This window comes from Lemur catta, chromosome 3 (assembly GCF_020740605.2).
Source record: "Lemur catta isolate mLemCat1 chromosome 3, mLemCat1.pri, whole genome shotgun sequence".
Taxonomy (NCBI): domain Eukaryota; kingdom Metazoa; phylum Chordata; class Mammalia; order Primates; family Lemuridae; genus Lemur; species Lemur catta.
Genome location: NC_059130.1, coordinates 123383038 through 123405329, shown reverse-complemented (window position 1 = coordinate 123405329; position 22292 = coordinate 123383038). Strand labels below are relative to the sequence as shown.

At 56.9% G+C, this 22292-nt stretch overlaps 1 long non-coding RNA gene across 1 annotated transcript; it reads right to left on the bottom strand.

Annotated features, from left to right (window-relative positions):
• Window positions 1-529: 529 nt before the first annotated feature.
• Window positions 530-3556, bottom strand: LOC123634561. Its single transcript, XR_006733956.1, has 3 exons — window positions 3009-3556; window positions 2796-2931; window positions 530-1454 (listed from the first exon to the last, which is right to left on the bottom strand). It is a non-coding gene; the product is annotated as an uncharacterized LOC123634561 (long non-coding RNA).
• Window positions 3557-22292: the final 18736 nt, after the last annotated feature.

Below are 22292 nucleotides of genomic sequence, written 5' to 3'. Positions count from 1 at the left end.
TGAAGCCCCCAGCACTGAACCTCATCACCAGGAAGAGCGGTTCTCCACCGTTCTGAATGCCCTCGCCTGAGGCGGCTGCAGAGACGCCGACGGCCGCTGTCAATCGCTATCTGCACCCTTGGGCGGGGCGGACAAAAGATGTGGCCCCAACAAGGAACATGTGGAGGTTGCAGATGACGACTGAGCCTGAGGGTTGAGAAGTGGCTCCTGCTGGCTATGTCCTTCCCTTCCTCACGGCCTCACAGCTCTGTCTCGGGGGCCGGGAAGCCTCGCTCCTCAGGACGCAGGGAGGAGGCAGGCGTCCCTCGCACAACACGGGTTTCAACCGCGCGGGTCCACTTACACGAGGGTTCTCTCCCGCCCCTCCCACCCCGGAGACAGCACGACCAACCCCTCCTCCTCCTCCTCCTGCCACCTACTCAACGTGAAGATGACGAGGATGAAGATCTCTATGATGATCCACTTCCACGCCATGAATAGTAAATGTATTTTATCATCTTTGTGATTTTCTTAACATTTTTTCTCCAGCTTCTCTTACTTTATTGTAAGAATACAGTATGGAACACATACAACATACAGAATATGTGTCAATCGACTATGTATGTGATTAGTGAGGCTTCCGGTCAACAGTGGGTGGTTAGTAGTTAAGTTTCAGGGGAGTCAAAGGTTACACGTGAATTTTCAACTATGCAGGGGTCAGAGCCCTAACCCTGGTGGTTGGAGGGTCACCTGCTTGACTTATCTTGATGACAGAATGCTGAGTGGCAGCCCCTGCAGGTCCCTCCCGGTGCTGGACACGAAAGAGTCGTGCCATGGAGTCTGCAATGGGGCCTGGAGGCAACGAGAACAAGGACTTTCCAGTGACTTTTATGTCCCCTTTCAGAACGGCTGTAAAGAAAACAAGACATAAAATACCTCACTGTATAATGTGCTGGTTTATAGGTGGTTTCATCACTTTTTTAAACGGCTCTCCAAAGTGCTTGCTCTTCAAGCTCCCCTGATGACTGGCATTGCAAGCGGGGGAGGGAAGATTCCTGGCCGTGAGGACGACACCACCCCCCTCCTGCTCCGGGGCCGCAGCGGTGGCTGCCAGAGGGAGGCACAGACCTCAGGACACTCGTGCTGCCTGTGGCATCTGCCGTGTGGTCCTGAGCTCTGATGTGCTTCTACCCCGTAACCCCCAAAGGCAAATGAAGCTCCCTCGAATTTGAATTTAGACCTGAAAGGGCTCACCTGGGTGAAGATACAGGTCTATAGAGACAGCGATAGGAAGAGAGAGGTGTTGGCTGCCCGAGCGAGGCGCCTTCTCACCCGCTGGGCATCGTTTGCCCTGGCACCTCGGGGTTTGCTTCTTAGCACCTACTGACAGTTGCATCATTTTGTTGATTCTGCGCTTGCTTGGTGTGTTAGTCCATTTTGGGTTGCCATGAAAGAAATGCCTGAGACTGGGCAATCTACAAAGAAAAGAGGTTTATTGGGCTCACAGTCCTGCAGGCTGGACAGGAAGCATCGTGCCAGCATCTGCTTCCGGTGAGGGCTTCAGGAAGCTTCCGGTCAAGGCTGAAGGTGAAGGGGGAGCAGGCGTGTCCCATGGCGAGAGCAGGGGCAAGAGGGGGATGTCAGGCTCCTTTAAACAGACAGCTCTCAGTGAACTCACCCGTTACCATGGGGAGGGTGCCAGGCCATTCAGGAGGGCCCCACCCCCGTGACCCAAACACCTCCCACCTCCAACACAGGGGATCAGATGTCAACACGCGATTTGGAGGAGACAAATACCCAAACCGTATCACTATTTTATAAATAGGGATGGAAATCACTGAAAAACATTCCTAGTGAGTGATTTAAGTATGTAAACCACCTGTAAAGATTTGTTTATCACTATTTTTATGTTTATTATATTACATTTAATTTATTTTAATATCAATTAAATGCAATGAATACAAATTTAGTGTGTCCAAAAAAGTATTAAATGTTAAGCTATTAAATTATATTTTCATTTGACATAATTTTAGGCTCCATGGGAAGTGGCAAAAATAGCACAGAGAGGTCCCATGTCCCCTTCCCCTGGCTTCCCCAAATGGTAACGTATGACACAGCGATAGCACAAACCCAAGGCAGGAACTAACACAGGTGTGATCTACTGAGCCAGTGATGATGTCACCGTTTTCTCCATACATTCCCGTGTGTTTGCATATGTGTCTATGTGCACATGTATCTGTGTGTGCATGGTGTACGTTTGCTTCTCTCTGTGTGTGCATGTGTGTACCTGTGTGCACATGTATATGTGTATATCTGTGTGTGCACATGTCTGTCTATATTATGTGTATTTGTGTGTTCCTGTGTGTGCACATATGTGTATGTGTGTGCATGTGTGTATGTGTGATGCACATGTCTTTGTGTTTCTCTGTATGTACACACATGTATCTGTGTGTGCTTGTGTGTACATGTCTGTGTGCATGTGTGTCTGTATGTGCACGTGTGTATGTCCATGTGAGTATGCTTGTGTGTGCATGTGTCTGTATGCATATCTCTGTGTGTCTACATGTGTATCTGCATCCGCATGCATGCACAGGTGTATGCCTGTGCATGTATGTGTATGGGTCTCTATGCATGTGCATGTGTGTCTCTGTGTGTGCATGTGTGTGCACATGTGTTGTGCATGTGTGTGTTTCTACACAACTGTATCACCTGTATAGACTGCTGTAACTGCCTTAGTACAGACACACATGGTTCCACCAGCACAAGGACCCTCCCACAACACCTGAGTTGTTCACGAGTGTGCCCACAGCACTTACCTGCCCACCTGCCACTGCGTGGCTGGCACTCAAGTGGCGCCCCCACACACACAATGGGGCTGAGCAGATCTGGTCCTGGGGGCCGTTTCTAGGGTGGCCTCTATCTGCAGATGCCGGAGCTGAGACAGAGCTAGACCTAAAGGGCCAAAAACATCAGTGAGCGTCCCTGTGAGCTCCACCAAGACATGGTGGGGACTTCTGGTCCACACCCACAGCACTCTGCCCCAATTCCAGAAGCTTCCCGAGGGCTGAGACCTCATTGTTCTGCTCACTGTTGCACTTTTATCACTTGGCCCCACGTGCAATATTCAAAGGTTCTGAAAAAGTAGTTGTCGCCTGGGTGAAAGAATTAATGAGTGGACCAATTCACAAATGAATTCACTGGATGCTGGGACTGCAATAGCCCCGGGGGTACTTAGTGCCCTCGGGCTCTCCCTGTCTCGCCCGCTTTGGACGCTTCCCAATGATGCCCGGGAACTTGGTCTCTGTTACGTGGGAATCTCTCTGCAGCAGGGGCCTGCTGCCCTCCTAGGACATGCGCTCTGCTCTGGGGACACTGAGCATGATAAAGCTATTCCTTATGCTAAGCCCAACCTGACGCATTAAGACCCAAAGCCACTAAAGTTCAGAGAAGACATAATTGTGTCGTTTGATTTGTTCACCAAAGAGCAGGTCAGATTGAAAGGTTACAGTTCTCTTAAAAATATTCTGACAACAATTTTTTTTTAATTTTAATCTTATCATTTTTCCTTTTCAGAGAAATGGTTTCTATTTATCAACGATGATTAAATGCTTCTGCAATCGGGGATTACTGACTTTGACCTTTTCTTTATCGGCAGGTTATAAAACGAATGGGCAGATGACAGAAATGTAATTTAAGGATTACGAAATTTATGAGGAGGCCATTCATTGGGGAGGAAAGTGACTATGATTTGAGCAAAGAGGGAAGTGAAGAAAGGGAAGATTTAACGAAAATTTTTTCCCTCGAGCCCTCGGCGTCAGTGATGAAGCCATCAGGTTTGTGTCCCACCCGCTGCCTGGTCCGAGGGAGAAGAGCTCCCTGGACGTCTGTGGACAAGGAAGCTGAGAGGTGGGTGACCCCACTACGGGGCAACAACAGGGACTAAATGTGATGGTCCCCATAAAACAGTTTGTTCACACCTGACACGGAGCCATCACCCAGCAATATCAGATGTTACCACCATTACCACCATCTCACAAAATAGTGTCTAAGAGCAGAAAATTCCACGGAAACCACACGTGTTGATTAACACTAATTCCTTCCTTTAGAAACTGCAGCTGCCCGGCTGCAAAGCCAGGGCCTCTCTCCTCTTTCTGTTTTCGCATCCATCAGTGGGGGCAGTGTAGGTTCAGCTGGGTCCCCCGGGAGGACATGTTGAAGCCCTAACTCCTGATAGCTGTGAATGTGGCCTTCTTGGAAATAGGGTCTCTGCAAATGTAAGTTAAGACAAAGTCGTACTGCATTAGGGTGGGCCCCAATCCCATGACTGGTGTCCTTACAAGGAAAGGGATATTGGACACGGATGTAGAGACACGCAAACACAGAAAGGAGAAGCCCTGTTTGGAGGGCAGCAGAGATCGGTGTGATGTGGCTACAAGCCGAGGAATGCACTATTGCCAACAGACAGCAGACGCCACGGAGGCCAGGAGGGAGCCTCCCCTGGAGCCTGAGGAAGAAGCAAGACCCTGCTGACACCTTGAGTTTGGACTCTCGGCCTCCAGAACTGTAAGACAATAAATTTCTGCTGTGTTAAGCCACCCAGTTGATGGCTACTTGTTACGGCAGCTGCAGGAAGTGAACACACTGGTGCATTTGGCCCACGTGTGCTGGCATTTCCCGTCAGCAGATGCTCTGATAGAGCAGGACACACATAGTCCCTGCCCTCGTCCTGGCGTGTGCCAAGCACGTACCAGGTGCTCAGGGAACCAGGGCGGGCAGAGTAGACAAGGTCGCAGACACGGCGGGCTACACGGCCGGAGGCAGGGAGCAAACACACAGAGATCCACGGGGTTGGGGGTCAGCCCTGTGAGTGACAAGCACAGCTGGGCTTCCAGAGCGTGACGGGCCCTGCACCAGAGGGGGCTTCGTCAGGGAACCGAGCTGGCTCTCACCTGGGAGAAGGTGGGTGAGGTGTGTGGAGTCTCTACAGCTTAGTCAACAGGATAATGTTGAGTTATGGGAAAACCCACTTTTTACTCCTTATAGTAAATCACTGAAAGTAAAGCTCAGCAAAGTCCCCTTAGCTTGTGAAGAAACAGAAGACAGTGGGGTTCCCCCCGGAGCCTGGAACCAAAAGAGGGTATCTCGGGAACGTTCCAAGTGGGTCATGAGACATAGCAAGGGATCTCTGTGTTTGGCAAAAGGGTCCTGGGTTTAGACAACTTTGAGAAGCACTGTCCACGTGGGACTAGGGTCTGACCTGCACAGAAGTGACAAGGCCCGTGGTAAGGTGAGTGCTGTCCTTTGCCTGTCGTTAGAGAAAGGAAGGACGGCTGTGCCTTCAAAGGAGCCCTGAGAACCGGAGTCCAGCTCCAAGGTGCCCAACACAGAATGACTGACAGCTGGTCTATCCAATCAGAAGAGGGCATTCCCACCCTCTGCACCTCCTGGGCCTCAGGGCCAGTTAGGAGACGGACCTTTCTACTGGGTGGGTCTATGTTAAGAGGACAATCACTTTTAAAACGTGTTTTCATGGCCATCCAAGGCTCTCCAAATATTATCTAACTTGGGGGAGTAATAAGAGAAATGCCAAAAAGTCTCCCCTGCCGCCTGTGGGTAGAGAGAATCGAAGAGGCTGTCCAGGAGGACTGCTGGAACACTGACCCCAGGCTCGTCTTCTGCCTGAGCCAGCTCTCCCGGAACACAGAAGCGCAGGAGCCTCGGCAGAGCTGTCGTCGTGAAGCCAGGAAGGTGCCACACCATAGGTCCCATCTGCCATCCCGGTGAGCTCTTCATGTCACTGCCGTAACGAGATTAATGAAGCAAATAGCTCAAAGGTTTCCAATATGTAATACCATTTCTCAAGGCTCATTTAAATATTTCAGATCAAAAGAGAGAATCAGCTGTTGCATTTCACCTCCCAGAGCTTATTAAAACATGTGGGCAGACTCCAGACCATGCGACCAGCGTCTTTTTGGCTGCTGAGACTAACCAGGAGTGAGCTTCAACCTGAAAGGCATTTCACAATACTTGGAATGGGGGAGGCAATTAGATCTTTCTGCCTGTCGCAAAGAAGCATGGATGGGTTGGCTGGTCTCGTTATCTGTTTTGAACAGTTATATCGCACAAGGAAAGTTTGCAGCAGAACCAAAGGGGAAGCATGAAGAGGAAGTTGCTTGTGTTTTGTTCTAAAGACAGAGTGTGTGTGTAAAGGCGAATATGCACATGTGTGTTCCCTCTTCACTGCAAAAGTAGCATGGCTCAGGACACACCATCTGTGTTTTACACATGCCGTGACGCATCCTAAAGATTGTGCCACATCCGTGTGTCTAGATCTGCCTCTTTGCAGGTGGCCGAGTGCTCCCTTGCAAGGTCGCACGGTGATGGGTGGATCCGGTCCCCAGTGGTGGGCGTTTGGTTCTTTCCATTCTCTGCCCCCCAAGCAGCACCCCAGTGGGCATCCTTGTGGCATGTCTTTGTGTAGTTGCACAAATGTATCTGTAAGTCCAACCCCTAGACCTAGACTTGCTGAAACAAAAGGTATGTGCACCTTAACTTTTGATAGATCTCAGCAAATTGCCCTCCCTCCAAAAAAGGTTATTCCAGGTCACGTTCCCACCAGAAGAATTACTTCCTTACCCTCTTAGTCAATCTGACAGATTGAGAAAGTGTTCATTTCAGACAGGTTTTGACACAAAGGGTGCATTTGAGAGCCACTGCTATGTCATTTAAATTGCAGGGAGGTTGTGTCCTTGCACAAGCCTGGGGAGGCTGAGGGCACCAGCCCACATCCCCTCCTGCCACCACAGCTCTCGCTGTCCATCCGAGTCTGTGGGTCCGGCCCCCTGCATCCAGAGACTGCATGGAGCATTTTGAAAGTAAATTGGAGCAAATTCTGTTGTGACGATTTTGTGCCCTCGTCAAGACAGCTAACAGCTCACCATCGTCTTGCAAGACCAGGGTTTGAGCCCAAAGTTCTGGAAACGTCATAGCAGCCAGCTGGATGAGGAAGGGTGAGGAGTGAGGACACTGGGTGTTGACCCAGCTTACAGCCCCCACTGGCCACACTGACGGCTGCTCCCCCAGCCTGCACCCCGCGGGCTCCAGGCTGGCACACGGCTGTGTCCCGGGCCCACAGCTGTGCACTGCTGGTGGAGCTCTGAGCCGTCTGCCACTCGGGGGCGAGCTGTGGACCGTGAGCAACTGTGGGAGCTGGACGGAAGCCCAGAGGGCAGCGGGACCTCTGTACCCCAGCCTGGCCACGGACAGCACCGCCCTTCAGGGGACACGGGAAGTGAGTAAACATACAGAAGGGACGCAGAGCAGTGTCCCCCATGGCACCAGGGCCTGTGCTGCGTCTGGGGAAGCCCTAGCTCCTCGGAGAGGTAAGGGTCACTGTCAAGGTCTGCCTGTTGTTAGGGGCAGGGCCAGGATTTGATGGGACAGCCCCGCCCTGCCCCTGCACGTCGCCACTGCCCCCTCGGGCCTCTGTGGGCAAGAGGGCTCATCGGAAGACCCCCCCCTCCCTGACACGCAGCCGCCCCGTTTCTGGCGGGCCGCAGTGCTGGGACAGGCTGCTGTCCTTGCCCTGCTCCAGGTTGAAGCCGCATCTTCCACCCGAATGAATCAGATAATCAATAAACCCTCTAGAGAACCCAGGCGGTAAAAACAGAACAACGTCTGTATGCCTGGCGCACTCAGCAGTTAACCCAAGCGTGGAGGCTGGGGTTTGTGTGTCGGGACATAACTGGCTTTTGGAAGGAGGGAAGGAAGGACGGAGTGATGTCCCCAGCCTCGCCAGCCTGGCCAGGGAGAGAGGGCCATGTGGGGACCAAACACTCAAGGGCCCCCATTTTCTGCAGATCTGAGGCCCCCGGAGGCGGGGAGAAGGACTGTGTCCCTGGCAGAGGCAGGATGAGTGATCTGCCTCGCTGGCACCGAACACACACCATTAATCTAGCAGCTCGCTCTGCCCGGGGGGAGATGGGAGGCTGGGGACAGCTCGGGTCACCTTTCCCATCACGGAGTCCTCAGCCAGCCCGGGCGGCCGCCTCACACTCCGGCCCAGCTCTGGCTGGAGGATGAAGACAGCAACATGCCAGACGGCTGGGTGGGGTCTCGGAGGGAGAAAGGACAGGGGTCAGTGACGTCAGAGCCCTGGGCCTCCTCCCCACCCACCCCGCCAGGACTGAAGACAGAGTCCCAGGGCGAAGGGTGCCAAGCAGGGGCTCCATCTCAGCCCCAGGACAGTGAGGCCAGGCTTCAGGGCGAACCAGGAAAGCCCCCTGGCGTCCCATTACCAGTGGCCGTGACCTTGGAGTCAAACAGGCCTGAGTTCAAATCCAGACCCTGACAGTTACTAGCTGGATGGTTGGACTCTGACCTCTAGTTTCCCCTTCAGTAAAGTCGGGTGAGGGGAGTGTCACAGTGACCCTGTACAGGGCAGGGCTGAGAAAGGAATAGCGCGGCGTGGCTGTCTGATGCTGCTGTGGCCCCCACCCGCACCCCCGATGGGTGTCCCCCGAGTCTAGGCACACAAAGGAGGGGAAGGATGGCCAAGGAGGGCTGCTGTCCACGTGACTCAGCAGTGGGACTTTGTAGAAAGAGTGGGGCATAGGCCTTACAGGGAAATGTGGGTTCAGGCTGACAGGGGAGCTTACGGAGGACATTCCTGGTCCCAGCCAGACACGCGCACCTGCAGGGTGCAGAGGTGCAAATGGCCTGACGTACACACACCTGTGCGGAAATGGGCCGGAGTAGCCCAGGGGGCTCCGCTCCTGGTCCCTTGAGGAACCAGAGCTGGAGGAAGGAGCTGCCAGTCCTGGGGGCCATAAAAGCCAGACAGACTCCACAGTCAGGAAGGTCATTGTGAGTGTCAGACTCGGTTTCCCCAACCGTCCCCAGAGGAAAGGATTCAGGTGTCAGGTCCGTCCCAGGAGGCCAGCTCTAGATGCCGGGAGAAGTTGGTGGCCCTGTGACTCACCAGAGCAAGTCAGTGGGGTGAGAGCCCTGAGCTCCAAGCCACCTCTGCAGCCAGCCCTTCCACATGGGTACAGTGACAGGGACGCCTTCGCAGAGGCAGCTGCCTTTATTTGCACGTTGACTGGTGTCAGCCCCCAAAGGGACACTCTCTGACCTTGACACCAACCCTGCAGGCAGGCATTATAATCCCTGTTTTGCACATGAGGAAACAAGTTCAAAGAAATGTAGTAATGCGTTCCAGGTCACGCAGCGGCTCAGCAGAATTTGAACCCAGGTCACCTGACCCCGAATCTCACAGAGATTTCGCAGCCATGCAAAAATCCTCCTGTTCCCAGGGAGACCGACCCTCTGCCTTTCTGTAAGGCAGCAACAACTGGGTGGAAGCATCACCCTATACCTCAGACCGGTGGGGACAGTCACTAATGGCTAAAGTGGAAGGGGGTTTACGGATTGCTGGGATCCATCTAATCACGTTCCCTGTCCTGTCTCATTCGAGTCTCACAACAGCCGTGAAAGACGGGTACTATAAAAATCCACGTTTTTGTAGATGAGGAAGCTGAGGGTTAGAGGTCAGGTCCACGCCCAGGGCACCCAGCCAGCCAGTGGTGGGTACCTGACCACATGCCCCGAGTGCAGTTCCCCTGGGGAGCAGGGATGGCTGAGACCCCCCGGAGCACCCGCGTTCCGAGTCCAGCACTCACAAAGGCGTGAACCAGAAGGAGCTGACACATGGGTGAGGCCCCGGGAGGATGATTAATGTGGCCCAGGCCAGGGAGATAAGCAGAATAATGAGCTGTCTGGACACGCTGCACCCGCTGGCAGCAGGGTGTGTCCAGGCCACAGGACACGGGCAGTGTGCCCCCACCCACCCCAGTCCTGAAGCCCGTCATGGCCGGTCTGGGGTCTGCACAGCGCTGGCTCCCCTTCCGCCAGGATAATCGCTAGCAGGGACCTGCTCCAGAAAGGCCACCTGAGTGTGCTGCGGAGGGAGGCTGCTGGGATGCGTTGCTAGGATACAGAAGGAGGGGGCGAGGGCATCAGGACCAAGGGGCTCCCTGGTGGGCATCCGAGGGGCCCAGGGATAAGGGAGACGGAAGCCAGTCTCCTGATTCCGATGTGCTGATCCTACCTAACATTGACGGAGGCTCAAAGGATAATTTGAAATCTAATTGCTGGCTGTTTTCGTTTGGTATTAGGAACATTCCACTTGGTAAATATCAGGGAGCGGGAAGCCTTCCCTGATCCGCTGGGCAAAGTTTACAGGCACTGCCCTGGCAGGGGACGGAGAACACGCAAAAGCCAGGGAGAGAGAGAAAGGAAAGGGAGAGGAAGGAGAAGGAGAGAGAGCACTCGACACTCCCGGGGAGGAGGAGGTGCCGGAGAGGGAGGGAAGCCAGCAGGCCAAGCCCCTCCAAGCAAGTTTCCCACAGCGGCTGCAGGCTACACTCCATACGGGCAAAGAATACTCGAGGGCCCGGCTTTGCAGGTGCTCTCCGCCTCACCCTCTCTGCTCACCCCAACCCTGCACCCCGGTATCCGCCCACCTGGACAGAAAGACGGGAGCCCCTGCTGGGAGTGAGGGTGTCACTTCCCGGCAGCAAGAGCTGGAAGGTGGAGACAGAGGTAGCAGCAGTCGGGGGCCGGCGTTGGACCTGGGCGGGGAGGAGATCACGCAAGGTGTGTGCGGTGGGAAGAGCACTGCAAGTCAACGCGTCTGAAAAAAGGAAGGGCCGACACCAAATACCAGATGGGTCACAGATTCAAATGGAGAGCAGGGAAGGAAGGAGAGAGAGAGGAAGGAAAGAAAGAAGGGAGGAAGGGAGAGGCAGCCACAGGCCACAAGCTTCTTGTCTACTGCTTTTCCCGACCCAGGTGGTCCTGCCTGTTAGATGTCCCTCCATCTGCCGTGAGTTACTGATGCTCAGGTCCCAGAGTGCTCAAACCTACGTGTCACCAACCGAAACGTCAATCCAGGGATGGCCCACGGCTTCAGCTTCTCAAACACAACGCTCAGCCGGTGACCTTGGGCAAATCATGGAACTTCTGTGCACCTCACTGTGCTCGTCTGGGAAGTGGGACGATAGTGCCTGGGCCAGCACTGTCCCCCGCGCCTCCCGTGCACTTGCTCACTGAACCCTCGTGACACCCCAAGAGGCAGGACCAGCGCCACCTTCCGGGTGAGGAACTGAAGAAAGAGCTGAAGTGAGATTTACAAGGTCACAGGGCCCAGAAGAGGCGCATGGTGGCTCAGGCCCAAGCAGTCTGGTGCCAGGGGCTCTGTTCTTCCACCGTGTCACTTCCACCATGTCACTTTCCCTTGGCACAAAGATCGAACAGAATAAGTCAAGCATTTAGGACAGGGCCTGGCACACGCAGAGACCTCCCACACAAGTGGCCATTATTACTTCCTAATGAAGCAGCGTCTACCTCTGCCCTTCTGGGGAAATAGCTTTTCCCCTCTGAACTCCAGCCCTTCCCGATCAGCCCACCTCGAGGTGTTAACAAACCCAGAGGGGGTTTCTGCTGCTCACCGCACAGAAAGCCAGTTGCTGAGACGACGAGGACTGTCAGGGAAGAAAGGATTTATTGCGGAGGAGGTGGGAGGAGTGGACAGCCTCAATCTGCCTCCCCGGCCAGCAGGGTTGGGGGTTTTCTGGAGGTGAAATGAAAGACGCATGAGGGGAGTGAGCATCATTACGTGCTGGGTTGGAGTGCGGGGCACACAAGTGCAGTGAGAAATCATGCTAGTACATATGAATCCATTGCATGATCAAAAAATGGTGGGTCAGTCCCTCCCAAGGCGGGGATTCTGGTGGTACAATGAGCCAGGGGTTAACACTGCTCGTTCTTGCAGCCTGTGCGCAGGTGGGATGGGGGAATGGGCTGCTCGGCAGGTGCTCAGCTGCAATCTGTGGTGGGTGCTGTCCACCTTGTCTTCTCTGGACACACAGGTGGCGTGAGGCTTGGCAGTTATCTCCTGGCTGCAAGGAGGCTCCGCCACTTCTGGGAAAGACACTCGAAAGGATGCGTCCGTGCAACAGAAAGTCACAAGGCTTAGTTGCAAATCTGACTGTCTGCTGAGCGCTGTCTCTGTTTTCTTCTCTGCCAACTTTGAAACTGCAGTTGCTAAGTTACTGGTGCTGAGATACAGTGCCACCAAGTCAAGGCCACTTGGAGCAGCCAGTTCTCGCCACAATGTGAACGCTGAAAACTCATTTGAAACATAAGGGAACTAAAACCACTATTAAAAACACTTTCTTGCCTATGGGGCCGGTTGCAAAGGGGGGTGGGAGGCTTGAACAGGCTGCTGCACAGGCTGCTGCCAGCCAGTGGTCCGAGAGGCCCCTACAGAGCCCCGCTCATTAGGCAGTACACGCGGGTCTGTTCTGGCCGCAATTACCCAAGGAGACGGCATTGATTAGCACATTAATAAGTAACGTGGCTATTAGGAGCCAGTCTCCGACGGCCAGGGGATAATTGCCTTGGACAGGAATGGCCTCTGCCTCCTCTACGAGCCCCATCCCCTCCCCCAGGAAATCTCCACCAACAGTGCTCTGTGGCCCAGCCCTGGGCCTGGAACAAGGACAGGAGGACCAAGGGGCGGCTGAACAGGGGCATGTCCTGGCACCCTGACACCAAACCCTGAGAGCAGGATCGTCAGGGCCTCCATGAGTCAGCTGTCACTGGGTCACACTGCGGCGACAACTGCCAAACCTCGGCAGCTTAACATCAAGGCTTAACTCTTGCTCGTGCTGCACATGTGCTGAGGCACGGCCCGCCCTGTCCCGTGGTCTCCTCTCTGCGACCCAGGCTGCAGGAGCACCCCCCCCCAGACACCCCCACCCCCACCCCAGGACACGTCCCTGGCCCGGGACACGTCCCTCCCGGCAGGAGGAGGAAAACAGAGGAAGCCCCGGCGCGGCTCTGAGAGCTTCTGCTCTGACGTGGAATATATTTACTGCTCCCGGCCTCCCCCACCCCTCAGGCGGGCCCCCCTCCCGTGCCCCTTCTCCCTGCTCGGACCGCGGGATCACGGGAGGTCAGAGCACGTGTCCCGGAGCTGCTGGCACAAAGCACCACGGACTGAGTGACGTAAAACGCAGAATGTTGTTGTCTCCCGGCTCTGCAGGATGGAGGTCTGAGACCAAGGTGTGGGCAGGGGTGGCTCCTTCTGAGGCCGGGGGAGGATCTGTTCCGCGTCTCTCTCCGCTCTGGGGGTTGTCGGCAGACCCTGGTCTTCATCACCCACCCCTGCCTGGGACCTCACACGGCATCCTCCCCCCGGGTGTGCCTGGGCCCCGTTCCCCTGTTTGTAAGCAAATTCGGTGAGGGACCCCCTGCTCCAGCACCACCTCGTCTTAACTAGTCACATCAGCAAGAACTTTATTTTCAAATAAAGTCATATTCTGAGGTGCGATAGGTTAAGACTTCAACATACAAGTTTTAGGGGGACACAACAGTCAGAAACTTGGGATTTGGCCCAAACTTACTTGGAGGCCAGTCCTGGTGGCCCAGGGCCTGTTCTCACATGGCCATGACCCCTGGACCCTGCTCCACCTGCCCCCCCACCCCAGGTAGGCTGCCGGCAGCTCGGAACCCCAGCCACTGCGGTCACGGCTGCCTCCTGGTGTCTGCTGTGGCCAGAGCTGTCCCTGCAGGGGGCCGGTGGCCCAGCGTGAGGGGCTCAGATAGACATGGGTGCAAATCTCAATCCTCCACTCAGCAGCTGGGCAACTCTGGGCAGGACAGTCCACCCCTGGGCCTCAGTCCTCACTGCACAGGGCGCTGAGGCCTAAACGGGACCCAGAAGCCCCAGGGCCGGACACTGCCCTCCTCCTCTTCCTGACAGCTTGCTGACCCCCCGGGACCCACACCCGGGCCCATCTGGGCCTCTGACCCCCCAAACACACAGGCAGATGCCCAGGCTCCTGCTGTGTGTGCGGCAAAGCCCGGAACACACCCCTCTCCAGCTTCCAGTCACGTCTGGGCCGGCTGCTGGGACCCGGTGGTGTTGGGGGGAAATGGGAACCTTCCTGGGGATTTCACATGCATGGCAGTACTGGGTGCCAGTACACACGTGTGCACGAACACACACACACACACACACACACACGTGTGCACCTACTCTGTCACAGCCTGCCTGCTCAACCTCCAGAGAAATCACTCAACACTCCCCTGTGCCCCAAGCCACAGTCCTTACAGGATGGCCTCGTCCCTGCTAGAAGCCGCGTCCTGCCCGGGGTGGCTGAGCACCATTTAATCACCCTCGACCGAGAGCGTGACTCCGGACAAATGATGGATCGTGTACATACACACATCCAACGCAAGCGAACGTCCCTGATTATCGTTATTACCATAATTATCAGGGAAATTAGCAATCAGGAGCCCGTGCAGCCTGGCCTCGGCTCTGCCAGGCACCCTCCCCTCCACCCCAGGCCCCAGACACCGTGGGCGTTGGGCACCATGCCCCAACTGAGCAGAGCTCCGGACCTGCCCATGCTGAGTGCTTGACACGGGCCGGAGGGAGGAAGAAGCCTCACTCTCATTTCACGGGCGGCCCAGCCCTCTGGGAGGACAGACACCTGCTGCAGGTGGCACTCAAATCTCTGCACTCGGAGGACATAACACTCCCGCCTTGCCCCAGGCCTCGGGGCAGGCACCGAGGGGGCAGAGGCAGCACCGAGGCCAAGGAAGTGGTGATGGGAGACTGGCACGAGTTCCATACCCTCTGCTCCGGCCCAGTCTGGTCCGAGGGCCCTTAACCTGGGCCCAGGGTGCAGGGGTGTGGCCTGGCCCCCACCACGCACGACGCACTGGAAGTCAACACTCCTGCTTGTTTCTTTGCTTTGCGCTTCCCAGAGGCCTGCTGTTCATTGCGGCCACACCGCAGCCTGGAGCCCCGCCCAGGGAGGGTCCCGGGCTTCCAGGCCAGCTGCCTCGGTGGAGATGCCAACCTGACCAGTACCTGTCACGTGCCAGGCACTGCCAGGACAGCCCGGCCAGGCGGAAGGTCCAACTCCCACTTTCCAAAGCAGGGCTGGGGCAGAGCTGGGTGACAAACCGCCCGGAGCAGACGGGGCTGCCTCTCCCCAAAGCCTGGGCCTTTCCGCCCACACGCTTCTGGGACGATGTAGCCACCCTAGACGAAGACCCGCACCCGCTGGCCAGCCCTGCCCAGGAGTCCTCCGCCGTCCTTGGACCAAGGCCACTTTGCCCATCCCGACTTTGTATTCAGCGGCCGGAACCTCCTGAGGCCTTGAATAACTCTATTATCAATACCTTCTGGATGCCTGTAATCACATATTAGGAGTCCTTCATCCCTGTTAGCCCCAGAGCCCTGAGGGGACTTCAAAACTCCTTTCCAATGGCCTTTGACGAGCCCAATTCCCACCACCCGCGTGTTCGTCCCGGGCAGGAACCATTTATGCCAGGACGGAGATGCCCAGTGTGGACTCACAGTCACTCACCTGCCTCTTCCCACGGGCCTGAGCAGGAGGCCTGATGCCGGCAAAGGCAGATGTCTGGCCAGAGCTAATTCTTGCCCAGCAGCAGCGGGCGTGCAGGGCTTCTGCCGAGGCCGGGAGGGCTGCAGCTGGGAGTGGAGGCTGAGGGCCTGGGGCGGTGGACCCCCGTGCTCCTCCCCACACCCCCCAAGGCTCAGTGGGGTTTGGGCCTTGCCTGGGCCCAGCTGTGCATCTTGTTTGATTTCTTCTTGGAATCTTTGGCTCCCGAGTGGGCTTGAGGAAGCAGCACCGAGGAATTTCATTCTCATCGTCACCCACCTCTCCTGCCGTGCACAGAGCTGTGGCCACAGCCCCAGGAGCTCTGCCACCGCGTGGGCTGAAGGCAGACAGGCTGCAGACGGAGGGCAGGGGCCAGCCATACGGGGGAGCACGTCCGTCTCGCCCCTGCTCCCAACACACACCCCATGTCACCCTGCCCTGACCGTGACCACTGGGCAGTGCCTGTAACGCCCCCACTCCAGCCCCTGCGGGGTGAACTGGGGCAGCTCTGGGCAGAGGGACCCTCTGGGGAGGCACCTGCCATGGGCCTCCCCCAGCAGCAGAGGGTGGGGTTTCCCTCCCTTCACCCCCCACACTTGACCCCTGCCCTGCAGGGGCCGTCAGGGCCACAGCAGAGGCGAGGTGGGGGAGCGCAGGGTGGGGAGGGCTGTGCCGTCGGACAGGCGCCTGGCTGTCCCGTCCCAGCTGTGGGTCAGCGGATCATGCCCACTGCGGGGCCGGCTCCTCCTCTCAGCTGCCTCCTCTATAGGCCTTCAGCGGCACCTCCTGACACTCTGGGGGCCCCAGAGCCCCGACACAGCAGAGGGAGGAGCCAAGGGGAGTCCCCAGTGTCCACCATAGGGCAGCCACCCACACCCAGGCACGGCCCACTCACCAGGACACTCCACGGATGTCCCCTCCACCCACACCCAGGCACGGCCCACTCACCAGCACACCCCACGGATGTCCCCTCCACCCACACCCAGGCACGGCCCACTCACCAGCACACCCCACGGATGTCCCCTCCACCCACACCCAGGCACGGCCCACTCACAATGGTACCCCACGGATGTCCCCTCCACCCACACCCAGGCACGGCCCACTCACCAGCACACCCCACGGATGTCCCCCTCTGTCCACACCCGAGCATATCCCACTCACTGTGACATCTCAGTGGATGTCTCCCCTCCAATCAGTCATCTGCCCGCTCCCTCTGCAGAGAACGTAGCTCACAAACCAGACAGAGCCCCAGGTGTGGTGGTATTTGGGGAGCCCTCACCCTGGTCAAGGGGTCCACTCACCTGGACGGTGCTGCCGGCAGCGCCTCTGCCTCCCTGCCCAGCCAGCGAGCAGATGGCCTCAGAGCTCTGCAGGGTGACGGGAGCCAAGTCACCAGCAAGGGAACAAACGGAGCACTCTGGGCCTGGCAGGAAACAGGTGTCCGTGGCCCCAGCGCCTCCCGCCCACCGGGAAGCCGGGATTGGAAGAGAGACGCAGCTTCTGCACAGCGGCTCACGGGACAGCTGTGCCAATGGCGCTGGGGTGAGGGAGCAGGACCCGGCGCCACGGGGACCATGGGGACCACGGGGACAGCACCGGCCCCTGGCTCCACCACAGAGCGCGTGGTCGCAGTGTGCTGTGCTTGTTTCCAAAGTCAATTCTGAGAGTCCACAGCACCGTGGGCGACGTTGTGTTTGGCGTGTGGAGACTGAGCCCACCAAGCGAGGGGATTTGTGCCACAATTAAACGTCGGACCTGGAGACAAAGACTAAAGAGGTTTAAAAGAAATAACTGCTGTCAACAAAACCGTGCAGTGTCAGCTGCTGAGGGAGAAGAACCGGCAGGTGCCCAGGGTGGCGCTGCCCTTCGACTGCTTCTTGGGAAACCAAAGAGCCTCTGCCAGCGCCGGGAGTCTGAGCTGGAGACGCCCTCAGAAGCCAGCGCAAGGGGGAGACGGGCGGGGAGGGTGCTCGGGACAGGGGCCGGTGAGGCCGGGAAGGCTCGGGAAGGCCGTGCCTTGGCGAGCCGGACCCCTCGGACCCCTCTCTAAGGACCCGGCATGGCTGGGGCTGCTCCCGCGCCATCAACTGTCAGTGCCCAGCCGCCCTCTCCACGCGCCAGGCACTGATCCAAGTGCAGACCGTGCAGTCCTGCCACCTGTCCCTCCAGGAGACTGCTGTCGTCCCCATTTTACAGGTGAGCAAACTGCAGACAGGTTGAATGTCTCACCCAGGGTCTCCCAGCCAGGGCAGGATGGGTGCAGCAGCTGACCCCGGAGTCTGTGCCTCACCGAGAGACCCAGTGTCCAGGATGCTGGGGGGTGGTTAGACGGTTCCCAAAAGGCACCCCCTCCCCTCCCAGAGAGTAATCTAGAGCTCACTCCTGCGTCTTCCCACCTCCTGTAAATGCCCCTGCTCAGGCCCTGCTGCTGTGAGAAAAGACTAAGTGTGCCCTGGACAAGGGGCCAAGAGGCCTTGGTCCTGGCCAGGGTCATGTCACCCACAGAAAGGGAGTGTCACAGTGTCCTTCCATGGCAAGGAGCTCATTGCTGACCAGACCACACCCTCTGCCCTGGGCATAGGGCATCAGCTCTCAGGGTGTCTGGAAGTCAGCAGGATTCAGCTAGAATGCGGGAAGCTCGTAAGGGCCAGCCAAAGCCGGCAGCCCCCGGGGCGCTCCTCTGGCCTCTGAACCCAGTGCTTGGCAGCTAAATTAAAACTGTCCAGGAAAGTAAACACAGGCCTATAAAATATGAATGAAAGTATCCATAAAGCCTGAGAGTGAGCACAGTGACCCTTCCCACCCGGCCGTGGTGTGGGCAGAGGCAGGAAGCGGAAGCTTCATGACCCAGAGAAAAAACTCCCCCCAAGGGCCAGCCTGCCCTCGCCCAGCCACCAACAGGGCTATGCCTCTGCACTTGTGTGTGTGTGTGTGTGTGTGCATGTGCTTATGTGAGTACAGGGCTGCGTACCTCCCTGACACGTGCGTGCATGCCTGTGTGTGCAAACATGCCTGTGTGTGCATGCACCTGTGTTCACACGTGGGGCTGGTGGGCACATCTATAATATCATGCACTTCCTTTTCTTCCCCGAGCGTCTGCTGCGTACCTACCTACCACGTGCAGGCGCGGGGGGAGACAGGAGCAGGCAGGCAGCTGCACTGCAGAGCAGGGAGCCCACCTGGGGCTCTGTGAAACCCAGAGGGGCCGACTCTACTCTGGAGCTGCAGGGGGAGGCCGCCTGGGGAACGGAGACCTTGTCCCCATGACTAAACCAAAGTCCAAGACAGAGCCCTACCTGTGTCCGAGGCCCGGTGTCCCACGCGTGTGGGCGCTCCACAGCGCTTGCTCAACGCGTGTCTGCAGCGACAGGTCAAAGCACCCAGCCGAGGCAGCCGGCCTGCTGAGCGCCCGCTCCCGGGCTGGCTGCTCGGAGGAACAGGAGGGTGGCCGGTCACCAGCTCAGCAGTGACAATCCCAGTTTGACTTGCCTGGCTCTGTTCCCTTTTCGAGTGACGTCTTGTGCACGTCACATTTGAAGCTCCTCGTTATTTCTCCCAAAGGGAGTAACTTGGCATGTGGAGTTATAATCCTTTTCCCATCTCTGAGCCAGGAACACTTCCATGGCCTTCAGCGAGCCACACGTCGGCTCGTGAGAGGCGAACAATGACTCATTTTAGTCCCCATTTCAGTCCTGGAGGTTGCACACACCCGGGTTCAAGTCCCACCTCCGCGCCTCGCCGTGTGAGCTGGGCCGTGCTGCTCGGCCCTCTGAGCCTGTTCTCTGTGTTTGTGAAATAAGTTTAAAACCGTTTGTCCCACGGGGCGACGTCAAGAATTGAGTGAGGTCACGCGTGGGTTGTGTTGCTGTGACAAGCAAGCCGCAAGTCTCAGGGGCTGAGACCACAAAGCTGACTCCTCATTCATGTTTCACGTCCGTCGTGGACGACAAGGGGTTTCTGCTCGTGCTGCTCAGGCGGGGACTCAAACAGATGGACACTGATCCCAAAAGGTGTCCCCACTGTTCCATAAAACGAGCCAAGAAAACGCAATAAGCCGCGAGTGTGCTGCTGGAGTCTCCTGCCCGTAGCGACACACGGCCCTTCCGTGCCCAGGCTGTGGCCCAAGTACGTCCCAGGCCAGGCCCAAGTGAGGAGGGTGGAGGTGAAGCCATTTCGTGGGAGAGCCCCAAACAGTGGAAACAAGGCGCAGGTCATTTACCTAAAATTCCGGCTGGCTCCTCCCGACTTCCTTCCAGCCGCTGCGCGTTCCTTCGAGCAACTGTGTCCTGTGTCTGTCGTCACTCTCTGGCCTCTCAGCTCCAATGCCCCCTTCAGCGTGTCACTGTGAGTGACAAGGGAGCACCTTCCAGTATTTCTCCTGGAAGGTGTTGAGCATCTCAGCAGAGGACACTGGAGAGACCTTGTAGGGGAAGGAGCTCCCTCGCTGGGCCTTGGTGGCATTGGAGCCACAGCCACAGGCCCAGGCTTGGCCCCTCTGCGACCTCACAGCCTCAGCCTGGTGTAACTTTTCTGCAGCGTCTCAACAGGGAAACCAAAGCCCAGCAGGGCCCATGTGATCTGAACACACCTGCACAGGTGCCCACACACCCCGCTCTGAGCCCCCGTGCAACCTGTGCACGGTCACCTGTATCCCGGAGGGCCCACACCGGGCTGCCACTCCTTCTGCAAGACCCTGCAGGGACTCACGTGCTCCGGAGGCCCCCTGCCCTGCGAAGGGCCGGACGCCCACTGCACGTCCAGGCACCGGCTGCTCACAGCCAGCTCCTGAGGGGCTGGGCACTTGGCCAGCAGCTGCTGCCCCGCCCCAGCCCGGCCCCGTCTGCAAACTCCTCTTATCCCCCAGGCTGAACTTTACCTCCAATGACATCTGAACCCCTTCCAAATCTGTCCTTCCTTGTTACCTCCGTCTGCACCAGGTAGAGTTTCTCTACATCTTACAGTTTCTTTTTCGTCTTAGTTAACGATCCTCCATGTTCAGCTCCCCGGTAGGCCTGCCGTGAGGTTTCTGTCTCTGGACTGGAGCCAGGCTGCGCACACCTGACTCTCGCACGCGCACTCGCCGGCATTTCCCCGTCACTGGCCCAAGATCACACCTGACTGCCCCTGTGTCCCCTCACTTCCTTCCCTAAGTGACACCCCATAAACTCTTTCTTGGTGCCCACAGCTTGCCTGCTCTTCTTTCTGTATATTCTTGGCCAGACACGAGAGTCTGATGGTGCGGCGGATCCGGAAATGGGGGTGGGGCAGGGGAACCGTGTCCCCTCCAACAGTCAGGCACTGAGGTTAATGTCATGGACCTTTCGGGGAATCAAAGACTGGAGCAGAGAGAGGTGTGGCGATTCGCCTGGGTCCCCTGGAATGGTCGTCGCAGGATTGGAACAAAAGTTCGGGTCTCCCAAACGTCAGTCCAGTTCCTGTGCCTTTGGGACATGCCTCTTGGCAGGAGAAGGGGGAGCCACCACTCTGGGCTCTGGGGCACCCAGGTGCTGAGGGTGGGAACGCGGCAGGCGGGGCTGACGCAGTCCAGTTTCCTTTACCAAAATAATAGCGGTTACGTAACCAAGCCCGAGGGATGAGAACGGAAACCGCACGCAGGAGAAGAGAAGGGAGGGGACAAAGCCAGAGAGTGACAGGAAGCCAACGCCCGGGTGTCCTGGGCAGGACTGGCACAGAGCAGAGGCCCTGGACGGGGAGGAGGGCGGTGTGGCCCCAGCGGCCAGACGGCGGAAGAGCTGGAATCGATCCTCCACGCAGAGCTGGAAGGCCAGGCTTCACCTGTCCCCATAAACTGGGATCATCGAGCCCTCGGGCTCAGGGAGTCCGGGAGGAAATGTGTCTTCTCCGGTTTTGAGAGGTGGGGCTGAAACGTCATCCTCACGAAGTTGAAAGCCTAGGCGACCGCCCCACATGCAGACAGGGTCTATACTGACACTTCCCGCCCCTGGACCTCCAGCTGGGGCGTGTGACTCACTTTGGCCCACGGAGTGTGGCAGAGTGGCAGTCCTGAGCCCGGGCCTTGAGAGGCCTGGTGTTCCCTTTTGTCCTCTGTGCTCTACTCTGGCTGTAGGAAGAATATGCCCCGGCCTGCCCCCGACCCCAGCATGAGGGACTCCAGAGCAGACCTAGCTCAGCGGCTGCAGTCCGAGTGGGGCCCCCAGGCAGCCCCAACTCACGAGCGGGACATGGCTGCCATCGTCACAGGCCTCTGAGGATGGGCAGCAGGAGTTCGCTAACACCGTGAGAGTTAACTGCAGAACCAATAACTAAGGGATTAAAAATGAAATATGAAAAGCAGGTTTCCAATTTTTAGAAGAAACTAGGGGACAACATTTTTATGACAACAGAGAAGGACTTTTTAAAATAAGATCCAAAAAAAAGCAGACACCCAAAACGAAATTACCGATAAATTTAACTATATTAAAATAGAAACTCTGATCTGACAAAAGATGCTATGAATAAAGTCAAAAGACAAACATAATGCGCAAATAGGGAGAACATACTTGTAATGTATTTGGCAGAAAAAGCACTGATATCCAGATCACAAAAAATAGCTCTTCCGAGTCAGCAAGGAGAAAGCAAAGAGCCCACAGGAAACGGGCCAGAGGCAAGTCACAGAGGGGACCCAGGACCAGTGACCACAAGGCAGGTGCTCGATCGCAGAGCAGTCGGGGAACCACACACGACAACAACGGCGAGCTATTAGCCCCTGCCCATGAGATGTGCAAACAGCAGCAGGTACAACAACAAATGTTGATGAAGATGAATTTGCACGCTGCCAACATGCCACCTGGGGCCAGCAACCTGAAGATG